We start from the raw sequence: 14,956 nt of genomic DNA on the forward strand, positions 1-14,956 counted from the left end.
ACTTGCATGAGAGACTATGGACTATGAGAAACAAACTGAGGGCTTCAGAGGGGAGGGGGGTGGGGGAATGGGATAGATTGGTGATGGGTAGTAAGGAGGGCACATATTGCATGGTGCACTGGGTGTTATACGCAACTAATGAATCATTGAACTTTACATCAGAAACCAGGAATGTACTGTATGGTGACTAACATACTATAATAAAAAAACATTAAAATTAAAAAAATACATATATTGCTTTAGGGGCACCTGGCTGGGTCAGTCAGAAGAGCATGCAACTCTTGATCTTGGGGTTGTGAGTTTGAACCCCACATTGGGTATAGAGATTCCTTAAATAAATAAATAACTTAAAAAAAAGTGTTGCCTCAGTAGGGTGTTTTCCCAGCTGTTGCTAACCTTAAACATTACACATGCGTTGAATTCAAGTGGCCATGAAACATTGGTAGGTTTCTCCTGGAGACCATTTTAGTCCACCTATTCATTGGGACATATGGATAAGCTCTGAGAATTAAATATATAAAACAGCTAGCTCTAGATATGTTAAAATTGACTATTCTGTCTTTAACGATTTTATAGGATGAATCTGTGTTTTCTGTCTTGCAGTGGCTCAGTAAGAATGTGGTGCTGCTGTTTGCTTTATGCGTTCCCTGTTCCTTTCTCAGGTCCAGGCAATTGTCCGTTCTTGTGGTTTGATCAGGTTGCTCCACAACTCAGGGGCCCTCAGTGGTTTTCGTATCAAATACAACTCACATTTGTCCAGCAGATGGTTCAGTACAGTTTGTGTTTATCTTGGGTAAAAGCTAACTGCTCCTCTCCTGTCATATCCCAGCTTGGTCACCTAGTGCCTTCATGCCCTCTTTTTCTTTCAAATCTAACCCCAAGAAAGAAGATTTTAAACTCAGCATGGTCTAAGTCAATTATATTGTTTAAAGTGTTATGTTTCTTAGACACATCTACATTTACAAGCTCACGTAAGTTTTAGATAGTAAAATTATTCTTTATTGGTGGAATTTTAAGTCTCAAAGGACATATTGGAAAAGTTTTCTGGGGAGGATGGGGGTGCAGGTGAGTCAAGAGGTCTTGCCCAGCACCTTGGAAAATACTCTCAGTCTCTTACTTTGCTTACTTATAAGATTAGTTCTGGTGAGGCATAACTCCCCTTCTCCCAAACCATCTCTCTCTTCCACCTTTATACTGAAAATCAGGGAAACTTCCACTAAGAAGCTTTTCTCAATTAGTCTCACTGTGCTTCAGCCGGCCTGTTTAAATGCTGGCCTACTCTTCCACTGTTATCAGGCTGTTAAAGACCTCCCACCTTTATAGGCCCAGCCCCACATCACAGCACATCAAAATGCACAGACATCCCACATTAACTATATTTATTTTTTCCTGTAAAAACAGTTTAAAAGGATTGTGATACTTTCACATCTAAAATTTTTTAGTTTTGTATAACTTGTTTAAGATTGACTATAATTTTTTGGTAGTCATTGTATATTTTCAAAAATCTTTTGTAATGAGAAAATATACCTTTTTTATGTAATGAAGTTTTATGAATATTAAATTTCATAGGCAATGAAGAATGCATTGGTGCCAGTTTATGGAAATTTAATTAGCACTTGTTAATTTACTTTTAAGGTTTTTTGTATTTTGTACTAAATTTTTTTTTCAGGTTTCAAATGATGTTATGAGTTCACAGAATGCTCATAGGCATTCATTTTAGTGACTTCTATGTATCAGGCCGTGTGCTGGCAGCTGGACTTAAAAAGTTGAAAAAGCAAAGTCCCTGCCCTCAAAGAGTTCAAGGTGTGAGGAAGATATTTAGGTAAATAATACGCATGCAGTGTGGTAAGTGTGCTAATAAAAATAGCATTAGAAACACACAGATGACTCTGAATAGCTCTGCCCAGCCCAGTTCTCAGAAAAGGTGACTTTTGAGCATAGCAATGACTGGCTTCATTTATTCCTAGACTGAAGAGTCCCTGGCTCTGGGTACTTCGTGGAGGATTGTCTCATTGATTATTTTCACATTCTATTTCGTAACTAATAGAATCTTGAGTTCTTGTAGTAATCTGGAACACCTATCAGAATTGGTCTGATAGTTTTCAACCCATCAGGCCACCGTCTGTTTCCAGGTGCCTCCCCTTCCGCTGTAAAGATAGAATATGAACCACAGGAAGATCCAGTTGCAAGTGATCTTCCTCAACAGAGAAACTTCAGGGTCATTGCTATCATGATTCCATTATATAAGTGAGGAAATAAAACCTCAGAGAAGGAAAGTCATTTACCTCAAATCAGATGGGTAGTAAAATGGCAGAGCTGAGATTCAAATCTCCTGACTCCACAGCTCTTAACCTCACTGCTCTGTCGATTGGGACACCCAATAGCTCACTCCCAAACTCATTCGTGTGGCCTCTGTGCTCTAGGTAATGTTGTGTATACATTTTCTCATTAATTTCCTTCTCTGTTGATGGAAGTGTAAAAGGATTTTTAAAAAGAAAAATCCTATACCCAGGAAGAGGCAAAAACTTATGTCAAGAAAAGCTAACTCAGAAAGGAAAAAAATATTGAGTATAAAATCATTCCCCAAATACCCCTAGCTTTTCCCATAGCTTCTTTTATAAAGTGACACGCATTTCCATCTTCACCTTATTTTTGCCTACCTTAGCAAGAAATATTTTGCTTAATACATAATTTTTGATAAGGAAGATTCATCAGTATAAAAAAAGCTATAATATTTCATATACTTGAATGAATTTTAGGATGGAAGTTAAACAGAACAATAGTATTCATATTATAATCACCATTTTTAATGATCTAATTTTAAGATTTTGTTAGAAGCTGAGAGTAGAACCCACACAAACATTGAGTTAGTGAAAGGTACTAATAGCAAAAATTCCTCAGAGCCTTGAAGATTAGTCTTTGCTGTAAGTTAGGATAATATTCTGTTAGAAGAGTTCTGATTTTAGTATTGTGTAAGCTGTTTTCTTAATACATATCTACCCTCTGCCTAGGTGATATTCATGAAATAAGGCATAGATAATGCATTTAGTAACACTGAGCTGAATCATGCAAAACATAATTTGTGTGCAATTTTGGGGAGTGTAAAATAAAAGTTGTTTAAATGTCAAAAAAATCCATAAAAATAAAACATTCTAATCAGAGAAAAAATTCAAAAGCTTGTGTCATAAAGGAAAACAATTTACTTGTGCCGGTACCCTTAATAAGTGCCCCAAAGCGTTCCAGTCCTGTTACATTCTCTAATGATATTACAGTATGTGGCACATCTCATCTAATCTGTTAGTAAAATCCTAAAGTCACTTATGTCAGTCTCTAATGCAAGCCAAATGAGTCTTTCCAGTAATAAGAAGCTTCGCAGAATTAGTTTTCGTTTTGCAGAAAATTGCCATTGGGGCTGGCACTTTTATCTAAAAATTTCACTCGTGCATAAGCAAGAAACTCATATATTATTTGGTTACATTCCATCAGTATGAGAAATAACATTGTGAGAATTCTATGCATGCTAATGATATATAGAAATCCACCTGCTTTCAGATAAAATGAGTTTAATTTTCTGTTGCCCACTGCCTGGTTGGCCTTTCATAAATTACTTATGCACAGCTATTATTAAAATAGAGGGAAAGCAAATTAGAAAGTCCTCCTATCTCTCTACTGGATTTAGCCAAGGCAGGGCTGTGACAGCTAGAGTCAGCGTTTTTGAAAAAATTCTGCTCTCTTGAAAAATTTTGCATCTCTATACAATTCTATACCACTGTTGTAAACGTTCTGACCTGCCTTCTTACCAAATTAACCTAAATCCTTTCTATTTTTCAACATTAATGGAATCCTCTAGAGTCCTGCTGATATATATTAAAATATATTTATTGGTTAATTTGAATTCCAGCATTTTGTACCTCATTTCCAGCGCTCCTGTTATATCTGAACAGCTTTGAGCTTTAGCATTAAAAACTTACAAATTAAGATACATATAGTACATCTTACAATTATCAGATCAAAACAACTTAACTTTTATTGGAGTATAGAATGGGAAATTTAACTTTCTGGTAAAACAGAAAATGAAGACTGTGTGAAAGAGTTAATTGGATTTCAAAGGGTGTTTTCTAGCTGATGGGGGTTCTTTATTGGTCAATGAATACTTGACCTTTTGGTTTTAAGGACAGGTGAAAAGTTTTTATTTCTAGAGGATTTTGAAGTCCAAAGTTCCCAATCACTTAAGACTAATTTCTGTTAATTATTTTGCTTCGTTCAATTACAATGACAAATTTCTTAGAATGTATCAGGTGACCATGTTTTTGAAGGCAGAGTAAGCATGGATGAGGCTCTACCCTTGCAATGCTATGGTGTTAAAAGAGCTATCAAAATGCTGTTTGAAAAGCAACTTCAACTGCTGTTCATAGTGAAAAAGATAAAGAACACTTGCAAGACATTTCATAAAATCTCGATATAAAGAGTTCATTTTTTAAGGCATTGCATCCTGTGTCAGGAAGGATGGTTACATTACTCAAGTAGTGTTTTAACGTAATTCTGGAAAATTAAATTTGCTCATCAGTTTCTGCTGCTAAGATCTTTTTCATAGTGTTTTGATATAAGATTTGTGCCTAAGTGCAGTTTTTAAGAGTGTCTTGGTAATATGTTATTAATACATATAAAATAAAATTAAAAATGTGTATTTGCAGTATATGTGTGAGGTAAGAGTGGAGCAGTTTCAGGAGAGGAGGGCGGAATGGGGACGAAGACACATACCTCTTTTTTTGTCATCTGTTCCCTGAATCCTACCTAATCATTTTTTTGCTCTTTGGGAGAAATCTTTCAAACAAAGGTAACCAACAAACTTACACTAATGTTCAAAATGGATGTTCAAAAAGAATACCAAGCAAACAAACCTAGCAACACAACTAAAAGACATACAAATGATTTTGAAAATCTGCTGTTGTAAGATGCCAGAGGAAAATTATATTTTCAGGTCTGTCCACAGCTGTGTTCAAATAGAGTCCTCTCTCCTCCTGATAAAGTTTAATGATAAAATGTTTGTTCCTTGAGAGAACTGGATGAAAATACTATTTATATACCCAGCATCATTAATCCTAAAGTTCAGTGTGTAATTATATGGTCTTATGATGCTTTTAAAATACAACTGTTCTGAAATTTGCAAAGTGAAATTCACTAATAGAGCTTTGTCAGTTGTCTCAAGAAGACAGAATACAGGGTTAAGATCAGTCAACTCCTTGAACCATGATATGTTAATTCTGTTGACAAAATACTTAACTAGCTGAAGCTTCTTAGTTGTCTTGTTTTTACCTTGGCATTGGTGGTTTGAGCCAAGAAATCCCACGGAAGACAATCAGAGAGTCATTACTCCCCAGGCATCTGCACAAAGTCTAGCACCTGCATGAAAAGAGAAACATCTCTTCCTTTAGATAAGTTTAAGTTGTCAGCATGGTTGGCATTGTGTAAACACAGCTTCCTGTCTGTTCTAAGGGTTGTAGACTAGGAAGAAACAAATCTAAATTGAAAACAGAAAACAAATTAAATTATCAGGATAATTCAGACAAAAAACCAAAATAAAGTTTTGCAAATAAGCCAATCACATGTTACTCCTCAAAAAATGTAGCTTGCTTTTCCTGTCAGACTGTTTGCTTTAAATTAATTCATTTAATTGATCAGTTGTTTCTCTGTAAATTGATTGAAAGACAGCATGAGTGGGGTTGTACAAAGCTAGGAGCTTTTGAATTTGACAGAGCTCGACTTGGAAACTTGGTTATAGCATCACCTAGTGATGTTATTCTGGCTAGGTATATAACCTTACTTGAGCCTCAGTTTCTTCATTTATAAAAGTAGGATAATACCTTACTCATAGTTTGTTGGGTGGATTGAGTAAGATTATATATGAAAATGATTTACTTTTGAGTATATAGGTGCTCCGCAAACATTAGGCTTACTTTAGTTCATTTAATCAACTGTACGTGTATAGAAGGCTTTTTAGAATGTGTTTCAGATCTTATACATTTTTTTTGTAGTGTTAGAGGTATGATTTCCATGTATAACTTTCCTTTAGTCATTGTAGGTATATAAAAATATTTTTGTTGTTGTACTCTTAGATCTTATATATGTTTTTATAGTGTATTGGTATGACCTCCATATATAGCTCCTCAATATGTGCATCCATGAATGAAGCAGAGATCTTGTTTCTTTTTTTTTTTTTTAAAGATTTTATTTATTTATTCGGCAGAGATAGAGACAGCCAGCGAGAGAGGGAACACAAGCAGGGGGAGTGGGAGAGGAAGAAGCAGGCTCATAGTGGAGAAGCCTGATGTGGGGCTCGATCCCATAACGCCAGGATCACGCCCTGAGCCGAAGGCAGAAGCCTAACCGTTGTGCCACCCAGGCGCCCCAGAGATCTTGTTTCTTAAAAGAGGACAAGGACTTTGAAAATCTGAAGGATTTCAATACATTTTTCAAGAAGAAAATCCTTAGATGCTCATTGTAGAATTTTTGGGAATTATAGAACAATATAAGTTAAAAAATGAAAATCTTTCCATATTCCAAAGATCTTTGAATATGTTGTCTTTTCAGCTTACTTCTATACATATATATCTTTTTACAAAATTGAGATCATATTGTATTTGCTAAGATTTGATACACATCTAATGTAGTAACTTTGTGGTCGCTCATGACTTAAGCATTTTTATAAGCATGATTTTTAATGACTGCAACATATTCAATTGAATGATGATCTTACAATAATTTATCAAACCATTTGCTATTTTTGAATGCTTAGATTGTTTCTAATTTAGTACTCTTGTATAAATTTACTTAACGTAAGTAAGACTTTGTTGCTAGTGGGTTTGAACTTTTTAAATATTTATTGGAATTTGAATTGTCTTCTTTGGTCAACCATCTTTTCTTATCCTTTTATCATTTATCTATTGGTATGTTATCTTTTTCTTATTGACTTATAAGAACTACTTATATATTAAAATGTAAATCCTTTATCATTTTGCATTTATTTTTGGCCTTTTAATATTATGATGTTTTAAACCTTGTATAGTTTTACATTTTTATGGTGAAAAAGAAATCCTTTCTTTTATTTATAATATTTTATATTCTAATACTTTTATAAATATTACTTCCAAATGTTTTACTTCAGAGAGGAGAAAAATTATTGCTTAAAATTCTCTTTTTATAATTTTATTTTTTTACATTTTATACAAATCACTTGAAATTAATTTTTGTATTTTATGAAAAGGTAAGGTGTTAGTTTTATTTTTTCCGTAGAGTAGGCCACTTTTTCCTATTTCTTGTATTGGATAAGTCTCATGGATTTATGATTCTTTCTGACTTACCTTCTCAGTTATCTACTAGATCTATTTATCTGTAGGTATTTCCCCACTAATATTGTGTTCTTTTATGCAATACAAATCTTATTTTATCATTATTCTGGCAATAATAAAATAATTATTACAATAAATGATAATTATGAAGAGAACAAGAATTATCAGTTCAGTCAAGTCAAGTCAATTTGCTAGGGTAATCTTGGTTAAGCTACTTACCCCAAATGGGATAAGTAAAGTGGAAAGGATCTGCAAAATGGGGTGAATAGTACCTGGAGAACATTGTGGTCAACTCCTTACTAGGCATTTTAGTCCAACTCTTTAGTGGCCAATTATGATGGTCTTTTTTTTTTTTTTTTTAAGATTTTATTTATTTATTTGACAGAAAGAGAGACAGCCAGCGAGAGAGGGAACACAAGCAAGGGGAGCGGGAGAGGAAGATGCAGGCTCCCAGCAGAGGAGCCTGATGTGGGGCTCGATCCCAGAACGCTGGAATCACGCCCTGAGCCAAAGGCAGACGCTTAACGACTGTGCCACCCAGATGTCCCCCAATTATGATGGTCTTATCATGGTTAACAGAGATTGGTTTAGATAGGGTCCTATCTAAGCTAATTTAGGCCAGTAAGACTTGAGAAAAGTCTTGCTCAGGGTTTCTGGGAAAGAAGTTCTGCATTTTAACAGATGGGCAGGATAGTTTCTGTCTGTCTGTCTCTGACACACCCTACATTTCCTTTGAACATGAACAAAGAATTCCATTTTTCTGTCTACTGCTGGCAGTCATCTTGAGATTATGAGGCAAGCCAGACTGAGGACTAAAGCTGACCCAAAGAGAAGGGAAAAGCTGAGAAAATAGCATGAAGTAGATCCTGAAGCCCTATATCCCTTTGTCTGAAGCCCACACTACTTCCAACAGGTCACTGTTAATAGCAGCTGTAAGCATCCTGATTGATACATATTACTTCTTCCAAGTTTACTGTGATAAACAAATAAAAGCAGGATTCCATAGTGCTTTAGACTATTGCCAGGAATAATACGTGGTTGTCATCACCAAGATGTGGTTGATATGAAAATGTTGCTGTCATTATGCATGAGTTCACACATCTTTACCAGCAAAAAATGTTTGAGCATGCAGCTTCGATATATTTATTAGATGCATTACTGTACACATATATGTGATAAAGAATCTGTATTAGATACATATAACATTGCATATTATGTACATTATAAAAATTCACAAAATGGGAAGGAACTAGAAAGAGATAAATATGAGATAACATTTAAAATCATTTATTTTGTTTACTTATGTTACAGAAAACTCATTTTCCTCACTAACAGCATCATCGTTATTAAAGTTATTTTATAAAAGTATCTGCTGATAACACCCTATTTCCAAACACCATCTTAGAAATGGTCAACAAATTGTGAGCAGTTGTTTTGCAAAAAGTGTCACAACTCTCTTTTACATTCAACTCTTTTACATAGTTTTTGAAGAAACTACCAGCACACATCTGTAATATACCAAGCTTCTCATGCTCACTCCCAGCCTACTTCAGCTATTGTGAAGATTCTGTTCTTTAAAATAACATCTGGATGTATATTTAGCCTCACACATAAACTGCAATTGTGCAACATATGCTGAAAGTTTGTAGAAGAATTAGGACTTTCCTGTTGACCCCCTGCATTGCTAAAATCACATATTTCTCTCCACCATACTGACAAACATTTTAGGTTAGGTTGACCAATTTAGGGTGTCAGTGTCAAGTACATATTAAATACCATTAGGGTTTATTTTATTCCTTTTTTTTTTTTAAGATTTTATTTATTTATTTTACACAGAGAGAGACAGCCAGCGAGAGAAGGAACACAAGCAGGGGGAGTGGGAGAGGAAGACGCAGAGGAGCCTGATGTGGGGCTCGATCCCAGACCGCTGGGATCACGCCCTGAGCCGAAGGCAGACGCTTAACAACTGAGCCACCCAGGCGCCCCTCTTTTATTCCTTTTTAAGATAAAAATAAATAAAAACTCATTATTTCTTCCCATAGGTCAGTGGATTATCCTATGTCCTCTTGGTCTGTGAGCACCTTGCATTGGGATCACTGGTTCGATATCAAGTGTGAGTTGCTATTAAAAATTAACAAAGCCTTTATACAGATCTTTTTTTTCCCCCCAAAAGCAGCGATAATGAGATAACATGCCGAAACAGTTGAAAAACAGATCCTAAACAACAGACTACTCTAGTTGACACAGTGTTATGGCTGCAGTGGCTCTTGTTATCCTGGCCACGGTATTGATTACAAACCTTGTATTAACAGTTACAAGCACAAAATAAGAATAGTTGGTGCTAACATGGAAATTGAGGAAAAGCAATACTAAATCAATGAGATTACTTCTACTTGGTAAGGGACAGAGCTAAGAATTTATCATCATGTAATAAAACCACACGAAATATTATCTTAAACACCTTCCACAGCAATGGAGAGCCAATAATATCATATACTTGTGGTAAAATTTAGCTGGCTTTAAAATAAGGTTTTTAAAAAACGTAGTTACATCTGGGTATTTTGAGCTCTTGGCAAGTGAGTTACACTATATAGCCAAAGTGTATTGTTTCCTAAGGACTAAACACTCAACAATCAGCCCTTTTATTATATTTTAATATTTCTAGTATGAGTTTCAATCATTTGTGCACTCAATAAGCAAACATTTCCAAGAGTGTTCTGTAGATTGTTACAGAGGGCTCATCTGAAGTGTGTGAGACCATTTGCTACATCCTTGAGTAACTCCACATGGCCATCCTTTTTTAATTCTTGCTTTGCTTTTTACGGTGTCTCTCTCTTTTCTTTTCCTTTTATATTGTCTTTTCTTTTGAGTATACTAAGGTCTGCTTCTGCAGCCCTTCTCTACCTTCCTGATTTGCTGCTCTAAATCACTTTTGGCCTCGAAACAAGTTAGAAATATCCATTAAAGACTAAACTGGTTTTGATTACTGGCATAAGTTCTCTCCTATGAACAGACTATAAATTTTACTGCCTGGCTGTTACAACATACATTCTGGTTACTTAAAATTCTTCTTTTTTTTTTTTTTGGATTTGGGATTGGTGAGGAGGCAACAGACCCATGCTTCAGAAGGGGTAAACTGTTACTTAAGCACATAGTATTTTCTGCTCTTGACTTGGTGGTAGGGGAGTCCTTCAAAATTGATGTGTCTGTTAATCATTAAGCCTTAACTCATAAAAGGTAATTATGACCTATTTTCTGTTATTCAGCTTCTTAAAAAATTTTTCTCTCAGAATAGGGAATTTGGAAAAACATATAAACATCCTAGGGAATGCCAAGAAGGAATCCTGCACTGAACACTAGTGACCCCCTACTTAATTTTTGTTACTCCCTTAATCTAAGACCAAATTATAAAGTATTCATTGACCAAGAATTGTTTCTTTTTGATTTCAGGAAATTCGGTCACTGCCTAAATTTTTGGCTGAAATAAAGAAGTAAATGAATGAAATAGTAAATAATATATATTTGTTGTTGGCCCTACAATAACTTTCAAATCATTTGACTACTTACCAAAACTAACTAGAGTTGACAGTGTTCATTTGATATATGAAGTGGATTTCATAATAGTTTTTTTTTGCAATTTTGAAGTTATTTAACACCTATTCTTTGAGAAATTACAGAAATTTATTAATCACACAGAATAAAGTCCAATAATACTACTACTTTCTGTCTGCTTTGTATTTTACAATTTTTAAAGTATTCTTTCCATAACTTAATTTTTTTAGTTCTCGGAACAATGCCAAGAGGCAAATAGGGCAGGTATTATTAACTATTTTACAGATGAGAAAACTGAGCCACATCAAAATTGCATCTAAGGGACTGACCAAGGTCACAGAGAAGGCTTATAATTGGTAGAACTGGGATGAGAATGCTGAGTCAATGCTTTTTGCCCTTAAGCATGCTGCCCGAGGAGAGAGTTCACAGAACTCCTGACATGAAAATGAATGCTTAATAAAAACTAATACTGATTAGGAGCCCCTAGCAGGCTCAGTTAGTGGAGCCTACCAGTCTTGATCTTGGGGTTGTGGGTTTGAGCCCCACGTTGGGTGCAGAGATTGCTTAAAAATAAAATCTTCCCAACCCCCCTCCCCCACCACCATACTGATTCATTGATAAAGAAGCAAAACATCTCTAACTGAAGCGAGAAGAGGTTGGCAAAGATCTCAGAACAGACCTGGAGAGGAGCTGCCATGTGCCTATGCATTTTCGTTCTCAGTCACTTCTAGATCCTGTGCTACTGTTGATGAAATGGCCCAGGAGTCCTTCTTCCCTGGCCATGGCTGTAGCCATTTAACTAGGATTAAGGAGGGGCCGTAGAAGAGAGACAAAGGGAGTCCTCTCCTTACTAAATAGGCTGAAAACATTTTCAGATTCGCAGCTGTTAGAAACAGCAGGTCTTTGACACCCTCCCCATGCGGAAAATGATGATGGGAAGTTCCAGTCCTACAGAGTGCAAAGTTCCAGAGTTCTGTTGTTTCTTTGGCCTTGGGAAAGGACTTTAAGATGACATAACACATATCAATACATACAATATTTTACAAGAACCCGCCCTTTGTCCCCAGAAGTTAATTTTCCTTTTTATTTAGCATAGGGCATATCCTAGGAACTTAGTAAAGGACATGCTACAATATTAAGAACTCTATAATTAATGTTGGCCAGGATTTGAATTTAAATCCTTTACTTTTCAGGGTCTAATTAAACTGAGACATTATTGTGAGTGGAATGAGACATTTTCCTGACCAACCGTATATTAATGGTTTAATGGGTAAGGATTTTATGTTAAAAGTTTAAAACATATTTGGAATAATGCGTTTTCCTTTGAAGTTGAGAATAGTGAAAAGTTATCTTGCCTTAACATAAAAGGAAATCACCTTTGATATAAGAGGCCTTATTAGGGCAATATTATTTTATTTCTTTACAATTCTCAGTAGCTCTAAAATACACTACAAGATTGTAAATATAATTATAGACACTATAGCAAGATAACCACTGTAGTTTAGTAGCTTTTGGTCCTAAATTACTAATTCATTTTAGATCACATTTTTAGCTATTCAATTGAACTCTTTGTGGAATAATGTTAGTGTTTGCAGGTAGCTTAACTGTAAAACTGTTGATACAACACAATTGTGCATTGAAGTGCTTAATTTCAGGTTTTGCTTGTGCTGTAAAAGGTAGTTTAATATATGTTCTAGAAAGTAAGCTATAAAAAAATAATCATCTGTTGATGTTTATGGTATACTCTACAAAAGAAATACTGTTCATTTTCTGGCAATCATTTCCCCCCCAGAATTATAAATTATATACATTAACAGCATTAACATCTTAGATGTCTATAGCAACTTTTTCTCAAATAAATAAGTGCTTTTTACATCTATTATTTCATTGAGTCTTAACATCAGTATTCAAACTCACAAATCAGTGTTAATTGAAAGTAGTATGATAAAGCTTAAACCTGAAAGAGCAATGCATAATCTGAAGTTTATAAACTATAAAAATTATAAAAAAGTCAAACCTCCAAAAACACTGTTACATAAAAGAATATTCTCCAAATTTCATAAAGACCAAAATATTAGATTATTTTAAACCCAACTAATATTTAATAAACATCAGGCATAAATAAAGCAGCCAGAAATGCTATAAAATAAGCCTTCGATTTTTGTGTAAAATAAAAGTGTGTTTTCACGCTCATACAAGCTTATAATCTTCTTCTGCCCTACTTTTCTGATCTCAGGAAGAAAGGATCAAATTCTTTTGCTTTTTTTCAGTTTTGTTGAAATAGAAATTATAGATCTTAGGAGAAGGGGACAGGGAAACTCAACAAAGGTCAAAGCGAAGGGCCAAATGGACTGAAAAGAAAGCTGAATTCATTTTCCCTGATCGGCGGCTCTCGAGTTGGCTTATCAACGTCTGGTGTCGTCGTGGTAGTATAACTGTCACTCAGATCTACATTCGTCCTGCAAATAGAAAAGTAGCCCGTTAATTTTAGGGAGAGTATGAACGTCACAAAGCCCTCAGATTAAGGCCCAGTGACCGAAAGTAATGGGGGAGCACTCAGAGGCGATTAATTTAAGATTGAACTTGGATAATTTACTTTTGTCACCACCAGCAAATCCCAGAGTTGGATCTCTTGAAACTTAACTGCGTTTGGTTTCAGTAGCACAGGGGTTAAGTTTTCTTCCAACTTGCCCTAGGCTCTTAGGAGCTGGGAAAGCAGTTCTCCCAATTCCCAAGTAAGTTTATTCAAGACAGCATAAGTCAGAGCTCAAATTCTTCTGTTGAGAACTTAGCACTACTCAAACCATAAGGAAATCTAAAGGCTGCCAAAATGCTTCTCTGCTGCCCTCCCCCACCAAGAGAGAGATAAAAATGAAAGATTTACAGAGCAAACTACAGTGTATGGAACACACACACACACACACACACACACACACACACACACAAATTTTTAAAAACCCTACCACTTTGTCTTATTTGCATGAACACAAATCGCTTTCAACTTAATGCCAGAGAAAAAGGCAACATTCCCTGTGATGACTTGCTGAAAAGCTCACTGTATTTGTTTGATAATGGATTTTAGTTCATTGTCGTGTACTTCACTCTTCATCAGCAGGGGCACTTCAGGGTAAAGAAACAGGCTTTTACCACACTGGAACAAAAGCTATATAAGAAAAAAAAATCCTGAGCAGATGGAATATTATTTGCATTTGCACAAATAGTGCTTTTTAGCACAATTCATATTTCTCCATTGTGAGCTAAAGTAAGCCAGATGTGTCTACAGCATGCTGCAGACGCAGAATCGGCTTTTTGTTTGTCAGACTCAGAGGTCCCAACCTTATGATATCTTTGTACTTGTATATCCATTAGTTTTATTTCAGTTACTTATCAGGAGGGAAAAGAAGGAAATGGCACTATGTATTTAAGAGGACCATTGCAGAGATGGCCAGATTAACTATTTTTTATTTTCATGAATGAGGATCAAATAGGTTTTAGTTATCTGAATGTCCATCTAGAGGTCTAGATGATGATGTAAAATTAAAAAGCAGAATGTAAGTGCAATAAAATTCAGTTCTCTATGATTACATTGAATAATCTTTGATGTTTTTTCTTAAGTATCTCATGGAATGTAGATCAACAAATTATTTGACATGATAGAATTAAAATAGAATTTTAGATCTGAAAGGGATCTTTGACATTATTTTGTGCAATGCCCTCATTTTACAAATCTGGAAACTGAGGCTCTGGAACTGAAGTGACTTACAGGGAGTGGTACAAACAGGATTGGCACCTGGTCTTCTGACCTTGAATCCAATCCTCTATCTCCGTATCAGCATTTTAAAAAATGGTTTACTTGGGCTCCAAGCTCAGAAAGTCTTAATAATTCAGGCTTTGAAAAGTTAAACTAACAAATTTTGTTCAGCTGTTAGTGTGTGCCTTTTGTGTTGGACCTTTCTAAGAGCAGGAAATAATAAAAACAGCCTTTCCCAAAATTATTTGGGACCCCCTTTTTCCATAGTACATACCGAGGGTCACTTATGTAGAATGTCCTTTTG

This window comes from Ursus maritimus, unplaced genomic scaffold, assembly GCF_017311325.1.
Source record: "Ursus maritimus isolate PB19 unplaced genomic scaffold, ASM1731132v1 scaffold_4, whole genome shotgun sequence".
Lineage (NCBI taxonomy): Eukaryota > Metazoa > Chordata > Mammalia > Carnivora > Ursidae > Ursus > Ursus maritimus.